This window comes from Bufo gargarizans, chromosome 10, assembly GCF_014858855.1.
Source record: "Bufo gargarizans isolate SCDJY-AF-19 chromosome 10, ASM1485885v1, whole genome shotgun sequence".
NCBI lineage: Eukaryota > Metazoa > Chordata > Amphibia > Anura > Bufonidae > Bufo > Bufo gargarizans.
The window spans coordinates 105,338,482-105,358,002 of NC_058089.1; positions in this window are offsets into that span (position 1 = coordinate 105,338,482).

The following is a 19,521-nucleotide window of genomic DNA, read 5'->3' on the forward strand; positions in this document are numbered from 1 at the left end:
ATGAGATTCTATTCTGATGAATTTCTCTCTTTGTCTCTCTGTCTCTGTTTCTCTCTCTCAAGAACATTGAAAGTACATTCCATCTTGATATAATTAATAATTCCCCCAAATCAAATTTCTTGTCAAATCCTAATGAATCAGACTCAAATTCAATTAAAAAAAGGCCCAATCTCAGTGTGAAGGCTTAGAACTTAAACTGCAGAGATATTGGGAGAGTGTCCTGTCAACAGGTCTTTTTTTTCAATCATGTAGAATAAAACAAAACTGAACCTTTAGTTGTGCCCATAGACATGTATTAGGAGAGAGCAAAATGGAATGCCTCTTAACTCTTTAAGGACCGGGCTCATTTTCACCTTAAAGGGACACTGACAGGCCCAATAACCATAATTAGCTGTACATATCCATGCACAGGTCTCCTAATGTGCATTTAAAACATATAAGTATCCCCCCTGTCCACATTATGAATACTTGGCCAGAAAGAACAGGGATTACTTCAGGTTATAAAACACGAGTTTGCAGTATTCATAATGTGGACAGGGGGGATACTTATATGTTTTAAATGCACATTAGAAGACCTGTGCATGGATATGTACAGCTAATTATGGTTATTGGGCCTGTCAGTGTCCCTTTAAGGACCAAGTCATTTTTTGCAAATCTGACCAGTGTCACTTTATGTGGTAATAACTATTAAATGCTTTGACTTATCCAGGGCATTCTGAGATTGTTTTATTGTCACGTATTGTACTTCATGACACTGGTAAAATGGAGTCTAAAAAAATTATTTTTATTTATAAATTTTGAAAAATTAGCAAATTTCCAAGTTTCAATTTTTCTACTTCTATAATACATAGTAATACCTACCAAAATAATTATTACTTTACATTCCCCATATGTTTACTTCATGTTTGGATAATTTGGGGAATTACATTTTATTTTTGGGGGATGTTACAAGGCTTAGAAGTTTATAAGCAAATCTTGAAATTTTCCAGAAATTTTCAAAAACCCACTTTTTAGGGAACAGTTCAGGTCTGAAGTCACTTTGTGAGGCTTACATAATAGAAACCACGCAAAATGACACCATTCTAGAAACTACACCCCTCAAGGTATTCAAGTCTGATTTTACAAACTTTGTTAACCCTCTAGGTGTTCCACAATAATTAATGGTAAATAGAGATTTTCCATTTTAATAATTTTCTTTCAGTTAAAAAGCAAGGGTTAACAGCCAAACAAAACTCAATATTTATGGCCCTGATTCTGTAGTTTACAGAAACACCCCTTATCTGGTCGTAAACTGCTGTACAGGCACACAGCAGGGGGCGCAGAAGGAAAGGAATGACATACGTTTTTTGGAAGGCAGATTTTGCTAGGCTGCATTTTTTACACCATGTCCCATTTGAAGCCCCCCTGATGCACCCCTAGAGTAGAAACTCCCAAAAATTTACCCCATTTTAGAAACTACACCCCTCAAGATATACAAAACTGATTTTACTAACTTTGTTAACCCTTTAGGTTCTCCACAAGAATTAGGTTAGGTTATTACGGACGCGGAAATACCTAATATGTATACTTTTTATTATTTATGTAAGTACTACACAATTATTTCATTTTTTAAGCAAAAAAAAATCATGTTTTAGTGTCTCCATAGTCTGAGAGCCATAATTTTTTTAGTTTTTTGGCGATTATCTTGGGTAGGGTATGATTTTTGCGGGATGAGATGATGGTTTGATTGCCACTATTTTGGGGAGCATATGACTTTTTGATCGCTTGGTATTACACTTTTTGTGATGTAAGGTGATAAAAAAATGCTTTTTTTATACTGTTTATTTATTACTATTTTTACGGTATTCACCTGAGGGATTAGGTCATGTGATATTTTTATAGAGCAGGTTATTACGGATGCGGCAATACTTTTAGTGATGTAAACAATTTTTTGTTTATTTAGCACAGTTTTTATTTTTTATTTTTTACGGTGTTCATCTGAGGGGTTAGGTCATGTGAAATGTTTATAGAGCCATACCTAATATGGCGATACCTAATATGTCAACCTTTTTCCCTATTTTTTGCCAATTTTTTCTAACTTTATTTGGGGAAAATTGCATTTTAATTTATTTATTTTTTACTTGAAATTTAAATTTTTTTTGGGGGGGAACTTTCTTTTTTAACCTCTTCAGGACACATGACGTACCGGTACGTCATGTTGTCCTGGTACTTAAGGACACATAACGTAACGGTACGTCATGTGTTATTCCGATCACTGCCGCCCGGCCGGCGGTGATCGGAACAAGGTGCCTGCTCAAATAAATGAGCAGGCACCTCGGCTAAATGCACGGGGGGTCCCTTGACCCCCCCAGGTCGGCGATCACAACAAACCGCAGGTCAATTCAGACCTGCGGTTTGATGAGCTTTCTGCAGTTTCTGATCCCCGTGGTCCCTGGAAAATCTGCTAAAAAAGTGAAATTTTTAAATTGTATCTCTATTTTCCATTAAATCCATTACAGGATTAACAAAGTTTGTAAAATCAGTTTTGAATACCTTGAGGGGTGTAGTTTCTTAGATGGGGTCACGTTTATGGAGTTTCTACTCTAGGGATGCATTAGGGGGGCTTCAAATGGGACATGGTGTCAAAAAACCAGTCCAGCAAAATGGGGTGTTTCTGCAAACTACAGAATTGGGGCAATAAATATAGCATTTTGTTTGGCTGTTAACCCTTGCTTTGTTACTGTGGAACACCTAAAGGGTTAACAACGCTTGTAAAATCAGTTTTAAATACCTTGACGGGTGTAGTTTCTAGAATTGGGTCATTTTTGGGTGGTTTCTATTATGTGAGCCTCACAAAGTGATTTCAGACCTGAACTGATCACTAAAAAGTGGGTTTTTGAAAATTTCTGAAAAATTTCAAGATTTGCTTTTAAACTTCTAAGCCTTGTAACATCCCCCAAAAATAAAATATAATTCCCAAATTGATCCAAACATGAAGTAGACATATGGGGAATGTAATGTAATAACTATTTTTGTAGGTATTACTATGTATTATAGAAGTAGAGAAATAGAAACTTGGAAATTTGCAATTTTATAAAAAAAATTGTAAATTTGGTATTTTTATATAAATAAAAAATGATTTTTATTTTTACTTCATTTTACCAGTATCATATGTGACTAAAAAACAATCTCAGAATGGCCTGGATAAGTCAAAGCGTTTTAAAGTTATCACCACTTAAAGTGACACTGGTCAGATTTGCAAAAAATGGCCTGGTCCTTAAGGTGAAATAAGGCTGTGTCCCTAAGAGGTTAAACTTTTTTTTTTTCTAACTTTTGGGGGTCTGATCCTCTTTACAATGCATTTTAATACTTCTGTTTTGGAATGCATTGGCTGTATGAGTAATACAGTATATATTACACATACAGCTTCCTGCCTGTGAGAAGGCTTTGCGCTGCCTTCCCTGCTATCGGGTCCCTGTCACAGCAGCACTGGGACCCGATAGCCACTGCACTGGCCAATTTGAACCACCCGGAAACGCCGCAAACCGCAGGTCTGAATTGACCTGCGGTTTGCGCCAATCGTCCATACGGGGGGGGGGGGGTCACAGGATGCCTGCATGTGTCCTTAAGTACCATGACATCATGTCATATGTCCCTAAGAGGTTAAAGGGTTCTGTTTTGCATTCCGTCCTAAAATTCTGTCATATTCCATTATAACTCTGTTATAACGGAACACTATAACAGAATTACTAGCACTGGTGAGAACCCACCCTAACAGAGAGGAAAGAATAGCAGTGGCAGTAACAGTGACCATAGTGGCCCATAACAGAGTGGGGACAGTGGCAGATGAAGCAGCAGCAGTTACAGTAGTAGCCCCATGACAGAGTGGGGAGCAATGCAGCAACAGCAGCAGTGGCAAGTGGCAGTAACAGTGACAATAGTGACCCCATGACAGAGTGGGGAAGGTGTCAGAAGCAGCAGCAATTGCAGTAACAGTGACAATAGTGGCCCCATAACAGCATGGGGAGGTTGGCAGCAGAAACAGTAGAAGTGACAGTAGTGGCCCATGACCAAGTAGGAAGGGTGGCAACAGCAGCAGTGGCAGTAACAATAGTGGTCCCATGACAGAGTTAGGAGAGGGGGCAGCAGCAGCAGTGGCATACAGCAAAAGATGGTGGCAAATCACAGTAGTAGCAGTACCCACCAACAGCAGTGTGATGGCAAGGCCCAATTGTATGGCAGTTCAGGCTCCTCAGGGCTCAGGTAGCTATGAGATGTGGGTGCCACATCTTCTGTCCACTCACCGATCTGATTTGTCAACATCCCGTCCAGGATATAAAGGAATGGAATTAAATCATTCTTCCTGTAGTTCTGCTGACTGACAAACAAATTAGCCTCCTCAAAGGGCCCTCGCAAACAGCAAATGTCACGCATGAGCTGCCACTGCCTAATGTGGAAGTTACATTGGAAAGTAGACTTGTCCATCTGTTGCTTTAAGTAATCATCAAACGCCTTCCTCTGCTCGTACATCGGTCTAACATAGTGGAGCGTGGAGTTCCGAAGGTTGGAAATGTTGCATATCATGTGATATTGGAGAAGAGCATTTTGTCTTTGCAGCTCAAGGAGAGCTTGTTTTGCACGGTAAGAGTGGCTGAAGTGTATGCACAGTTTCCTGGATATTTTTAACAGCTCTTGCAGTTCAGCAGAAGGCTTGAGGAACTGGGAGACAACTAGACTGAAAACATGTACCATGCAAGGTGGGTCATCCCTACCTGATATAGCACAGACAAAATGTTATACCACCCTTTAACACTGAGGCATAGTAAGTCTATCTGCAAAATAACAGATTAACTATGAACGTTGCAGCAGTTGAACAAGTTGCAGGTGACAATATATTAGACCGCCCTTTAACACTGATTAAGTATTGGATTAATTGTGAATGTTGCAGCAGTTTAACAAGATGTATGCGGCGATTACCTGCAGTCTCCCTGCTGTCTGCCTATGCTCTCCATATAGTTTCAAAAAACTATCCCTACAATCACCCTGCACTGTCCCTGCATTCTCCCTATCCAATATTCTTTGGAATACATTGCAACTAGGGATGAGCGAACTCGAACTGTATAGTTCGGGTTCGTACCGAATTTTGGGGTGTCCGTGACACGGACCCGAACCCGGACATTTTCGTAAAAGTCCGGGTTCGGGTTCGGTGTTCGTCGCTTTCTTCGCGCTTTTGTGACGCTTTCTTGGCGCTTTTTGAAAGGCTGCAAAGCAGCCAATCAACAAGCGTCATACTACTTGCCCCAAGAGGCCATCACAGCCATGCCTACTATTGGCATGGCTGTGATTGGCCAGAGCACCATGTGACCCAGCCTCTATTTAAGCTGGAGTCACATAGCGCCGCCCGTCACTCTGCTCTGATTAGCGTAGGGAGAGGTTGCGGCTGCGACAGTAGGGCGAGATTAGGCAGATTAACTCCTCCAAAGGACTTGATTAACTGATCGATCTGCAGCTGTGGACCATTGAGCTGCTGATCCTCAATTGCTCACTGTTTTTAGGCTGCACAGACCGTTTGTCAGTCTCATTTTTCTGGGGTGATCGGCGGCCATTTTGTGTCTTGTGGTGCGCCAGCACAAGCTGCGACCAAGTGCATTTAACCCTCAATGGTGTGGTTGTTTTTTGGCTAAAGCCTACATCAGGGTGAAGCTGTCACACCAAGTGCATTTAACCAGCAATAGTCTGTTCATTTTTTGGCCATATACAAAATCAGGGGCAAGCTGCGCCTGTCACCAAGTGCATTTAACCCTCAATGGTGTGGTTGTTTTTTGGCTAAAGCCTACATCAGGGTGAAGCTGTCACACCAAGTGCATTTAACCAGCAATAGTCTGTTCATTTTTTGGCCATATACAAAATCAGGGGCAAGCTGCGCCTGTCACCAAGTGCATTTAACCCTCAATGGTGTGGTTGTTTTTTGGCTAAAGCCTACATCAGGGTGAAGCTGTCACACCAAGTGCATTTAACCAGCAATAGTCTGTTCATTTTTTGGCCATATACAAAATCAGGGGCAAGCTGCGCCTGTCACCAAGTGCATTTAACCCTCAATGGTGTGGTTGTTTTTTGGCTAAAGCCTACATCAGGGTGAAGCTGTCACACCAAGTGCATTTAACCAGCAATAGTCTGTTCATTTTTTGGCCATATCCCAGTCTAATTCTGTCACTAAATCCATACCGGTCACCCAGCGCCTAAATACTAGGCCTCAAATTTATATCCAGCTAAATCTGTCCCTAGTGCTGTAGCTGGGCGAGTTATTTAGTGTCCGTTCAAGCACATTTCTTGTTCTGGGTTGAAATACAATTCCCAATTTAGCAATTTCATAATTTAGTGGTTCCTGCTATATCAGAGCTATTTGAAATCTATCCCAAAAAGGGTATATAATATTGAAGGTGCACATAGGGTCATTCAGAATAACTTCACACACACCCGCTACTGTGTATTTCCAAGTCTAATTCTGTCACTAAACCCATACCTGTCACCCAGCGCCTAAATACTAGGCCTCAAATTTAAATCCCTCTAAATCTCTCGTTACCGTTGTCCTGTTGTAGCTGGGAAAGTTATTTAGTGCCCGTCAAAGCACATTTTTTGTTCTGGGTTGAAGTACAATTCCCAATTTAGCAATTTCATAATTTAGTGGTTCCTGCTATATCAGAGCTATTTGAAATCTATCCCAAAAAGGGTATATAATATTGAAGGTGCACATAGGGTCATTCAGAATAACTTCACACACACCCGCTACTGTGTATTTCCAAGTCTAATTCTGTCACTAAACCCATACCTGTCACCCAGCGCCTAAATACTAGGCCTCAAATTTAAATCCCTCTAAATCTCTCGTTACCGTTGTCCTGTTGTAGCTGGGAAAGTTATTTAGTGCCCGTCAAAGCACATTTTTTGTTCTGGGTTGAAGTACAATTCCCAATTTAGCAATTTCATAATTTAGTGGTTCCTGCTATATCAGAGCTATTTGAAATCTATCCCAAAAAGGGTATATAATATTGAAGGTGCACATAGGGTCATTCAGAATAACTTCACACACACCCGCTACTGTGTATTTCCAAGTCTAATTCTGTCACTAAACCCATACCTGTCACCCAGCGCCTAAATACTAGGCCTCAAATTTAAATCCCTCTAAATCTCTCGTTACCGTTGTCCTGTTGTAGCTGGGAAAGTTATTTAGTGCCCGTCAAAGCACATTTTTTGTTCTGGGTTGAAGTACAATTCCCAATTTAGCAATTTCATAATTTAGTGGTTCCTGCTATATCAGAGCTATTTGAAATCTATCCCAAAAAGGGTATATAATATTGAAGGTGCACATAGGGTCATTCAGAATAACTTCACACACACCCGCTACTGTGTATTTCCAAGTCTAATTCTGTCACTAAATCCATACCGGTGACCCAGCGCCTAAATACTAGGCCTCAAATTTAATTCCCTCTAAATCTCTCGTTACCCACCGCTGTACTGTTGTTGCTGGGCAAGATATTTAGTGTCCGTCAAAGCACATTTTTTGTTCTGGGTTGAAGTACAATTCCCAATTTAGCAATTTCATAATTTAGTGGTTTCTGCTATATCAGAGCTATTTGAAATCTATCCCTAAAAGGGTATATAATATTGAAGGTGCACATAGGGTCATTCAGAATAACTTCACACACACCCGCTACTGTGTATTTCCAAGTCTAATTCTGTCACTAAACCCATACCTGTCACCCAGCGCCTAAATACTAGGCCTCAAATTTAAATCCCTCTAAATCTCTCGTTACCGTTGTCCTGTTGTAGCTGGGAAAGTTATTTAGTGCCCGTCAAAGCACATTTTTTGTTCTGGGTTGAAGTACAATTCCCAATTTAGCAATTTCATAATTTAGTGGTTTCTGCTATATCAGAGCTATTTGAAATCTATCCCTAAAAGGGTATATAATATTGAAGGTGCACATAGGGTCATTCAGAATAACTTCACACACACCCGCTACTGTGTATTTCCAAGTCTAATTCTGTCACTAAACCCATACCTGTCACCCAGCGCCTAAATACTAGGCCTCAAATTTAAATCCCTCTAAATCTCTCGTTACCGTTGTCCTGTTGTAGCTGGGAAAGTTATTTAGTGCCCGTCAAAGCACATTTTTTGTTCTGGGTTGAAGTACAATTCCCAATTTAGCAATTTCATAATTTAGTGGTTTCTGCTATATCAGAGCTATTTGAAATCTATCCCAAAAAGGGTATATAATATTCAAGGTGCACATTGGGTCATTCAGAATAACTTCACACACACGCTTCTGTGCATTTCCAAGTCTAATTCTGTCACTAAATCCATACCGGTCACCCAGCGCCTAAATACTAGGCCTCAAATTTATATCCCGCTGAATTTGAATACAATACATTGGGCCAAATAATATATTTGTTGTTGTGGTGAACCATAACAATGAGAAAAACATCTAGTAAGGGACGCGGACGTGGACATGGTCGTGGTGGTGTTAGTGGACCCTCTGGTGCTGGGAGAGGACGTGGCCGTTCTGCCACATCCACACGTCCTAGTGTACCAACTACCTCAGGTCCCAGTAGCCGCCAGAATTTACAGCGATATATGGTGGGGCCCAATGCCGTTCTAAGGATGGTAAGGCCTGAGCAGGTACAGGCATTAGTCAATTGGGTGGCCGACAGTGGATCCAGCACGTTCACATTATCTCCCACCCAGTCTTCTGCAGAAAGCGCACAGATGGCGCCTAAAAACCAACCCCATCAGTCTGTCACATCACCCCCATGCATACCAGGGAAACTGTCTCAGCCTCAAGTTATGCAGCAGTCTCTTATGCTGTTTGAAGACTCCGCTGGCAGGGTTTCCCAAGGGCATCCACCTAGCCCTTCCCCAGCGGTGAAAGACATAGAATGCACTGACGCACAACCACTTATGTTTCCTGATGATGAGGACATGGGAATACCACCTCAGCATGTCTCTGATGATGACGAAACACAGGTGCCAACTGCTGCGTCTTTCTGCAGTGTGCAGACTGAACAGGAGGTCAGGGATCAAGACTGGGTGGAAGACGATGCAGGGGACGATGAGGTCCTAGACCCCACATGGAATGAAGGTCGTGCCACTGACTTTCACAGTTCGGAGGAAGAGGCAGTGGTGAGACCGAGCCAACAGCGTAGCAAAAGAGGGAGCAGTGGGCAAAAGCAGAACACCCGCCGCCAAGAGACTCCGCCTGCTACTGACCGCCGCCATCTGGGACCGAGCACCCCAAAGGCAGCTTCAAGGAGTTCCCTGGCATGGCACTTCTTCAAACAATGTGCTGACGACAAGACCCGAGTGGTTTGCACGCTGTGCCATCAGAGCCTGAAGCGAGGCATTAACGTTCTGAACCTGAGCACAACCTGCATGACCAGGCACCTGCATGCAAAGCATGAACTGCAGTGGAGGAAACACCTTAAAACCAAGGAAGTCACTCAGGCTCCCCCTGCTACCTCTTCTGCTGCTGCCGCCTCGGCCTATTCTGCTGCTGCCGCCTCGGCCTCTTCCTCCGCCTCCGGAGGAACGTTGGCACCTGCCGCCCAGCAAACAGGGGATGTACCACCAACACCACCACCACCACCTCCGTCACCAAGCGTCTCAACCATGTCACACGCCAGCGTTCAGCTCTCCATCTCACAAACATTTGATAGAAAGCGTAAATTCCCACCTAGCCACCCTCGATCCCTGGCCCTGAATGCCAGCATTTCTAAACTACTGGCCTATGAAATGCTGTCATTTAGGCTGGTGGACACAGACAGCTTCAAACAGCTCATGTCGCTTGCTGTCCCACAGTATGTTGTTCCCAGCCGCCACTACTTCTCCAAGAGAGCCGTGCCTTCCCTGCACAACCAAGTATCCGATAAAATCAAGTGTGCACTGCGCAACGCCATCTGTAGCAAGGTCCACCTAACCACAGATACGTGGACCAGTAAGCACGGCCAGGGACGCTATATCTCCCTAACTGCACACTGGGTAAATGTAGTGGCAGCTGGGCCCCAGGCGGAGAGCTGTTTGGCGCACGTCCTGCCGCCGCCAAGGATCGCAGGGCAACATTCTTTGCCTCCTGTTGCCACCTCCTCCTTCTCGGCTTCCTCCTCCTCTTCTTCCACCTGCTCATCCAGTCAGCCACACACCTTCACCACCAACTTCAGCACAGCCCGGGGTAAACGTCAGCAGGCCATTCTGAAACTCATATGTTTGGGGGACAGGCCCCACACCGCACAGGAGTTGTGGCGGGGTATAGAACAACAGACCGACGAGTGGTTGCTGCCGGTGAGCCTCAAGCCCGGCCTGGTGGTGTGTGATAATGGGCGAAATCTCGTTGCAGCTCTGGGACTAGCCGGTTTGACGCACATCCCTTGCTTGGCGCATGTGCTGAATTTGGTGGTGCAGAAGTTCATTCACAACTACCCCGACATGTCAGAGCTGCTGCATAAAGTGCGGGCCGTCTGTTCGCGCTTCCGGCGTTCACATCCTGCCGCTGCTCGCCTGTCTGCGCTACAGCGTAACTTCGGCCTTCCCGCTCACCGCCTCATATGCGACGTGCCCACCAGGTGGAACTCCACCTTGCACATGCTGGACAGACTGTGCGAGCAGCAGCAGGCCATAGTGGAGTTTCAGCTGCAGCACGCACGGGTCAGTCGCACTACAGAACAGCACCACTTCACCACCAATGACTGGGCCTCCATGCGAGACCTGTGTGCCCTGTTGCGCTGTTTCGAGTACTCCACCAACATGGCCAGTGGCGATGACACCGTTATCAGCGTTACAATACCACTTCTATGTCTCCTTGAGAAAACACTTAGGGCGATGATGGAACAGGAGGTGGCCCAGGAGGAGGAGGAGGAGGATGAGGAAGAGGGGTCATTTTTAGCACTTTCAGGCCAGTCTCTTCGAAGTGACTCAGAGGGAGGTTTTTTGCAACAGCAGAGGCCAGGTACAAATGTGGCCAGCCAGGGCCCACTACTGGAGGACGAGGAGGACGAGGATGAGGAGGAGGTGGAGGAGGATGAGGATGAAGCATGGTCACAGCGGGGTGGCACCCAACGCAGCTCGGGTCCATCACTGGTGCGTGGCTGGGGGGAAAGGCAGGACGATGACGATACGCCTCCCACAGAGGACAGCTTGTCCTTATCCCTGGGCAGCCTGGCACACATGAGCGACTACATGCTGCAGTGCCTGCGCAACGACAGCAGAGTTGCCCACATTTTAACCTGTGCGGACTACTGGGTTGCCACCCTGCTGGATCCACGCTACAAAGACAATGTGCCCACCTTACTTCCTGCACTGGAGCGTGATAGGAAGATGCGCGAGTACAAGCGCACGTTGGTAGACGCGCTACTGAGAGCATTCCCAAATGTCACAGGGGAACAAGTGGAAGCCCAAGGCCAAGGCAGAGGAGGAGCAAGAGGTCGCCAAGGCAGCTGTGTCACGGCCAGCTCCTCTGAGGGCAGGGTTAGCATGGCAGAGATGTGGAAAACTTTTGTCAACACGCCACAGCTAACTGCACCACCACCTGATACGCAACGTGTTAGCAGGAGGCAACATTTCACTAACATGGTGGAACAGTACGTGTGCACACCCCTCCACGTACTGACTGATGGTTCGGCCCCATTCAACTTCTGGGTCTCTAAATTGTCCACGTGGCCAGAGCTAGCCTTTTATGCCTTGGAGGTGCTGGCCTGCCCGGCAGCCAGCGTTTTGTCTGAACGTGTATTCAGCACGGCAGGGGGCGTCATTACAGACAAACGCAGCCGCCTGTCTACAGCCAATGTGGACAAGCTGACGTTCATAAAAATGAACCAGGCATGGATCCCACAGGACCTGTCCATCCCTTGTGCAGATTAGACATTAACTACCTCCCCATAACCATATATTATTGGACTCCAGGGCACTTCCTCATTCAATCCTATTTTTATTTTCATTTTACCATTATATTGCGATGCTACCCAAAGTTGAATGAACCTCTCCTCTGCCTGTGTGCTAGGCCTAAATATATGCCAATGGACTGTTGCAGTGGTGGCTGACATGAAGCCTGATTCTCTGCTATGACATGCAGACTGATTCTCTGCTGACATGAAGCCAGATTGTCTGTTACGGGACCTCTCTGCTCTGCCTGTGTGCTAGGCCTAAATATATGCCAATGGACTGTTGCAGTGGTGGGTGACGTGAAGCCTCATTCTCTGCTATGACATGCAGACTGATTCTCTGCTGACATGAAGCCAGATTGTCTGTTACGGGACCTCTCTGCTCTGCCTGTGTGCTAGGCCTAAATATATGCCAATGGACTGTTGCAGTGGTGGGTGACGTGAAGCCTGATTCTCTGCTATGATATGAAGACTGATTCTCTGCTGACATGAAGCCAGATTGTCTGTTACGGGACCTTTCTCCTCTGCCTGGGTTCTGGGCCTAAATTTATGAAAATTGACTCTTACAGTGGTGGGTGACGTGAAGCCTGATTCTCTGCTATGATATGAAGACTGATTCTCTGCTGACATGAAGCCAGATCCTCTGTTACGGGACCTCTCTCCTCTGCCTGTGTGTGTGCTGGGCCTAAATATATGCCAATGGACTGTTGCAGTGGTGGCTGACGTGAAGCCTCATTCTCTGCTATGACATGCAGACTAATTCTCTGCTGACATGAAGACAGATTCTCTGTTACGGGACCTCCCTCCTCTGCCTGGGTGCTGGGCCTAAATATATGCCAATGGACTGTTGCAGTGGTGGCTGACGTGAAGCCTCATTCTCTGCTATGACATGCAGACTGATTCTCTGCTGTCATGAAGCCAGATTGTCTGTTACGGGACCTCTCTGCTCTGCCTGTGTGCTAGGCCTAAATATATGCCAATGGACTGTTGCAGTGGTGGGTGACGTGAAGCCTGATTCTCTGCTATGATATGAAGACTGATTCTCTGCTGACATGAAGCCAGATTGTCTGTTACGGGACCTTTCTCCTCTGCCTGGGTTCTGGGCCTAAATTTATGAAAATTGACTCTTACAGTGGTGGGTGACGTGAAGCCTGATTCTCTGCTATGATATGAAGACTGATTCTCTGCTGACATGAAGCCAGATTGTCTGTTACGGGACCTTTCTCCTCTGCCTGGGTTCTGGGCCTAAATTTTTGAAAATTGACTCTTACAGTGGTGGGTGACGTGAAGCCTGATTCTCTGCTATGACATGCAGACTAATTCTCTGCTGACATGAAGACAGATTCTCTGTTACGGGACCTCCCTCCTCTGCCTGGGTGCTGGGCCTAAATATATGCCAATGGACTGTTGCAGTGGTGGCTGACGTGAAGCCTCATTCTCTGCTATGACATGCAGACTAATTCTCTGCTGACATGAAGACAGATTCTCTGTTACGGGACCTCCCTCCTCTGCCTGGGTGCTGGGCCTAAATATATGCCAATGGACTGTTGCAGTGGTGGCTGACGTGAAGCCTCATTCTCTGCTATGACATGCAGACTGATTCTCTGCTGTCATGAAGCCAGATTGTCTGTTACGGGACCTCTCTGCTCTGCCTGTGTGCTAGGCCTAAATATATGCCAATGGACTGTTGCAGTGGTGGGTGACGTGAAGCCTGATTCTCTGCTATGATATGAAGACTGATTCTCTGCTGACATGAAGCCAGATTGTCTGTTACGGGACCTTTCTCCTCTGCCTGGGTTCTGGGCCTAAATTTATGAAAATTGACTCTTACAGTGGTGGGTGACGTGAAGCCTGATTCTCTGCTATGATATGAAGACTGATTCTCTGCTGACATGAAGCCAGATTGTCTGTTACGGGACCTTTCTCCTCTGCCTGGGTTCTGGGCCTAAATTTATGAAAATTGACTCTTACAGTGGTGGGTGACGTGAAGCCTGATTCTCTGCTATGATATGAAGACTGATTCTCTGCTGACATGAAGCCAGATTGTCTGTTACGGGACCTTTCTCCTCTGCCTGGGTTCTGGGCCTAAATTTTTGAAAATTGACTCTTACAGTGGTGGGTGACGTGAAGCCTGATTCTCTGCTATGATATGAAGACTGATTCTCTGCTGACATGAAGCCAGATTCTCTGTTACGGGACCTCCCTCCTCTGCCTGGGTGCTGGGCCTAAATATATGCCAATGGACTGTTGCAGTGGTGGCTGACGTGAAGCCTCATTCTCTGCTATGACATGCAGACTAATTCTCTGCTGACATGAAGACAGATTCTCTGTTACGGGACCTCCCTCCTCTGCCTGGGTGCTGGGCCTAAATATATGCCAATGGACTGTTGCAGTGGTGGCTGACGTGAAGCCTCATTCTCTGCTATGACATGCAGACTAATTCTCTGCTGACATGAAGACAGATTCTCTGTTACGGGACCTCCCTCCTCTGCCTGGGTGCTGGGCCTAAATATATGCCAATGGACTGTTGCAGTGGTGGCTGACGTGAAGCCTCATTCTCTGCTATGACATGCAGACTGATTCTCTGCTGTCATGAAGCCAGATTGTCTGTTACGGGACCTCTCTGCTCTGCCTGTGTGCTAGGCCTAAATATATGCCAATGGACTGTTGCAGTGGTGGGTGACGTGAAGCCTGATTCTCTGCTATGATATGAAGACTGATTCTCTGCTGACATGAAGCCAGATTGTCTGTTACGGGACCTTTCTCCTCTGCCTGGGTTCTGGGCCTAAATTTATGAAAATTGACTCTTACAGTGGTGGGTGACGTGAAGCCTGATTCTCTGCTATGATATGAAGACTGATTCTCTGCTGACATGAAGCCAGATTGTCTGTTACGGGACCTTTCTCCTCTGCCTGGGTTCTGGGCCTAAATTTTTGAAAATTGACTCTTACAGTGGTGGGTGACGTGAAGCCTGATTCTCTGCTATGACATGCAGACTAATTCTCTGCTGACATGAAGACAGATTCTCTGTTACGGGACCTCCCTCCTCTGCCTGGGTGCTGGGCCTAAATATATGCCAATGGACTGTTGCAGTGGTGGCTGACGTGAAGCCTCATTCTCTGCTATGACATGCAGACTAATTCTCTGCTGACATGAAGACAGATTCTCTGTTACGGGACCTCCCTCCTCTGCCTGGGTGCTGGGCCTAAATATATGCCAATGGACTGTTGCAGTGGTGGCTGACGTGAAGCCTCATTCTCTGCTATGACATGCAGACTGATTCTCTGCTGACATGAAGCCAGATTCTCTGTTACGGGACCTCTCTCCTCTGCCTGTGTGTGTGCTGGGCCTAAATATATGCCAATGGACTGTTGCAGTGGTGGCTGACGTGAAGCCTCATTCTCTGCTATGACATGCAGACTGATTCTCTGCTGACATGAAGCCAGATTCTCTGTTACGGGACCTCTCTCCTCTGCCTGTGTGTGTGCTGGGCCTAAATATATGCCAATGGACTGTTGCAGTGGTGGCTGACGTGAAGCCTCATTCTCTGCTATGACATGCAGACTAATTCTCTGCTGACATGAAGACAGATTCTCTGTTACGGGACCTCCCTCCTCTGCCTGGGTGCTGGGCCTAAATATATGCCAATGGACTGTTGCAGTGGTGGCTGACGTGAAGCCTCATTCTCTGCTATGACATGCAGACTAATTCTCTGCTGACATGAAGACAGATTCTCTGTTACGGGACCTCTCTCCTCTGCCTGGGTGCCGGGGCCTAAATATCTGAGAATGGACTGTTCCAGTGGTGGGTGACGGGAAGCTAGATTCTCTGCTATGGAACCTCTCTCCAATTGATTTTGGTTAATTTTTATTTATTTAATTTTTATTTTAATTCATTTCCCTATCCACATTTGTTTGCAGGGGATTTACCTACATGTTGCTGCCTTTTGCAGCCCTCTAGCTCTTTCCTGGGCTGTTTTACAGCCTTTTTAGTGCCGAAAAGTTCGGGTCCCCATTGACTTCAATGGGGTTCGGGTTCGGGACGAAGTTCGGATCGGGTTCGGATCCCGAACCCGAACATTTCCGGGATGTTCGGCCGAACTTCTCGAACCCGAACATCCAGGTGTTCGCTCAACTCTAATTGCAACCCTTCATTCACCACTATGGTAGTTCCGAAAATAGCCTAGTGCTAATTTGGCTATTTCTGGCAGACCCGTAGCCAAGAAAGGAGAGATGTCCGCGCATGCGTGATGTACTCTCCTTCACTTTGGTGACCCTGTTGTGGAAAGGGTCTTAATGTTGGCAACTGCACCTTTCTGATATTTGTGGCATACCCTAGTAATATTTCATAAATGTTGAGATGCGGCAACCCCTTTAATGTGAGACCTAATTAAACCGAGTCTGTCATTAACATTTCACCTTTGTAACCCTTCCCATAGCTTTCTAGCATCCTTACAGTTAATAAAAACTTTACCTTTATGATCAATAGTGGACTTATAAAACCGGCAAAAAACATCTTTGTAGCAAATGCAAATGAGGGCTCTCAAGTGGCCAGGGGCGGCGTTACCCTCGTAGGTTCCCTTCTAGCTCAGCTTTTTCTTCGCTTCCCCCCGCCCCTTCCTTCCCTCCGCCCGCCCATCCTTTCCCTCTGACCGCCTATTTACTAACTTCTTGTTTCGCCGAGATGCGATGCCTATTCCTTGTACGGTATCACAGTAATAAATGCTCATGTGCCGGCATGCGTAGGTATAAAAATCTTTGGTGAGAATTTTTATTTGTTTATTTTAATAAAAAAGTAGGTCTATAAAATAGGTCTGTAATAGTGGATATTTGAGTTGATAGTACTGAAGCGGTATAGTATTGCAATACTGAAAAATGTATAATAAAAATATACATATAGATAATGCGGAAAAGGGGGGACTTACTTCACCGGGGAGGGAGGTATAGGATAAGCATAAAACACCTATACCTTCCTCTCCCCCACCGAGATCGCTTGGTAGGATGGGATGAACTCGCCTCCACGTCCCAGAAGAATGACACCAGGGTTCTAAGTGGAGAGTTCTTTATTGGTTAGGATAGCTCAACGTGTTTCGGGGTATATCCCACTTTCTCAAGAGCAAATAAAATACATGATTGTATTTTATTTGCTCTTGAGAAAGGGGGATATAACCCCGAAACGCCTTGCGTCCAGCACTGTTACGCTGGTCCAGTGCTCCACTCTCCCTGACTCTGTCCTTTTGTGAGTGAATTGGTTCTTTTTTCTTTGCACATAGCAGTAATGCAGTTTATATTGACTCAAGTTCTCAATGTTTGCATGTGTCTTCGAGCATAAAGCAGTGTGCTGCTACTTGTAGTCCTTCAAAACTATAAATCTGTATTTAATAACATTTCTAAGGCAGCAGTCATAGTAATTGCTCCATGTCTTTTAAGAAAAAAATCTGACAAGGATGAATAAAGACCCTCTCAGTAGATGACAACCGGGTAGCGTGATATGACTGCCACAAGGCATTTGCGTATTTAATGCTTTTCCACTGCAAACTGCACTTAATCATAATTAAAACCACACTATGGCTTTTAAAAAGCTGCCGGTTGTTAATATGATTGGCATTTTCTATGATGTTGAAAACATTTAATAATACATTTAAAGGCCGTATGCTGCATTAAGGAATCTTACATGGAGACTCATCGTTCCCTTTCTCCGTATTCGCGATTATGTTAAACTGTTTCCATGTAAAATGCTTGAAAGCCGAAGTTATGAGTGAAAGGAGGGCGACAAAGGCCATACGCATATACAATCCTTTTGTTTATGGCATTGGTTAATTTTTACTCTCTGACAACAATCTGATTAGTTTATTAGATTTGATGGAAACCTTTGTAAGCACTGTATGCTCTCCCCGGGAGGAGTAGCTGCCAAATGAGTTACTGTGAATACGGAAAATGTTTTAATTATAGAGCCCTATATATTGGTATGTGAGTCATTTGTTTGTTACAAGAATACTTGTGCGCAGAAAAAAAAGATTTAAAGGATTTCAATGTGTTAAAACACATTATGTAGGGGTTTGAGAGTTAAAGGGGTTGTGTCATGACATACATTCTACATTTTTCCAACCAGCACCTGAATGTGAACACATTTGAAATTGCATGTAATTAAAAAACTTAGTAAAGCCAGTTGTCTATTCAATAAAATGTATCAGTATAGCGCCACCTGCTGTTTGTTGTATTCCTTATTTTTTGTCCGTCTCATTAAGCTGGTCGCACATGTCCAGTTTAAAACTTCAACTACCACCAGACATAAGTTCTGTTAGAAGCTGTGACAGTTATAGGGACAGAACTGCAGCAGAAGGGACAAGCTGAAAGTAATATAGCAGAGCAATAGGACCAATGAATGGGGAGATTTCTGGATCCACGTGAGGTACAGGCCTGGTTTTAGTTTTGTTAGAAAGATATTGTCATGTACTATATGATGTCCGATTTTCATTTTTTACATCAATCATTGCATAACCCCCTTTAAAGTGCATGTCCACATTCAAACACATGAGTAGAATAACTTTGTAAAAATATTGCATTACTTTATCAGATCCTGGGTTACATCCTCCATTGTCCTTCAAAGCCAAATTCTACAAGTTTCCAAGCTAATTTCCCATACTTTCCCTGCTTGTTCAGTGTCTGTCCAGAGCTTGTTTCAGCGATCTGAATGTCACACATCATATAGTAAAAGGTAAATGCACCAGAACATTTAAAAATCTTCAGCTAAGCTTTAGGGGGGAGTGATGGTACGCTAGTTGTCTCTTTCTAATGGCAACCTTTTACATTTTGAAAGCTACTCTGTAATACAGTATGGACCTAAGAATTAGTGTTCATTGAGCACCAAAATGCTTGGGTGCTCGAGTAGAACACCTCGGGATGCTCGGGTGCTCTACCGAGCACCCGAGCACAATGGAAGTCAATGGGAGAACCCGAGCATTAAATCAGGAACCCTCTACTCTGAAGAGAGGATGGTGTCTGGTTCACATGAAAAGATCAGAAATTAATGGAAACACCACTGAAATGGTTCGGAAACAGCATTGGGAGGATGTCTGGATGCATCTTGGACTCCGAGTTTGCTGCTGGGAACAATGTTGTCCGAGTAGTACGCCAATTTTACAGACTGACAATAATACGCACAAAACCGAAGATAAAATTGATTTTAGAGGAAAATTTTTTAGGAAACATTCTTTCCTGTGTATATACTTGTATATATAAAGTGCAAGTGCTGCAAAAAATTACAAGAAAGAGGCACTCCAATACAACTTGTATATCACATAAAGGAGGGCCTCAGTCACACTCATAAAGCCTATGCACTAAGTGAAAGGGGTGCCAAAAATTAAACGAGGGCATCATACACACCCTTAAAAAATTATGATTGCTGGCTCTCAAAAACATTAGGAGCAGGGGCCTGCTAGTGACCCTCTAAAACACTGGGGCGGGGGCCTGCCTGATGATCTGACCATCTAACAAATTTGGAGTGAGGGTCTGCTGCTGAGCTGACCATCTAAAACATTAGGGGTGAGGGCCTGCTGCTGAGCTGACCATCAAAAAAATTATGGTTTAGGGTCTGCTGGTGAGCTGAATCTCTAAA